Source organism: Parus major, chromosome 8, assembly GCF_001522545.3.
Source record: "Parus major isolate Abel chromosome 8, Parus_major1.1, whole genome shotgun sequence".
Taxonomy (NCBI): Eukaryota; Metazoa; Chordata; class Aves; order Passeriformes; family Paridae; genus Parus; species Parus major.
In genome coordinates, this window is record NC_031777.1 from 7,260,382 (window position 1) to 7,260,822 (window position 441).

Here is a 441-nt window from a genome sequence, read left to right on the forward strand (position 1 = left end):
TAAAAACACAAAATTAACTCTAAAATGGTATATAAAAACATTTTGAAAACCCAATAAATCACGACTTTTTAACAAACTAGGTACAATCCCGGAGCTTCTTCTTAGAGAGGGAGGGGCGGGGGTTTGACTGCCCGCCCTGCTGCTGCTCTCTGCTGCTGTTATCTTTCTTCACATTCTCTACATACTCTCGCAGAGAGGAAAAACGGAGAGAAAGAAAAAAAAAACCTCACAAAGTTAACTTTAACAAATGCAGTTTTTTCTCTCAATCTCTCTTGTTGTTTGCCGATAGAGGAAAAGAGGGCACGATTTTACAAAAGCAGGCGATGTTACACAAAAAGTCTCTCATGACCAGGTGCTAACAGCGGCGATCATTGCAGCTCATCAGCGTGGCCTTGGAACTTTTCTTGTGCTGCTTCTACCCCCGGCGTGCCTTTGTTCTCT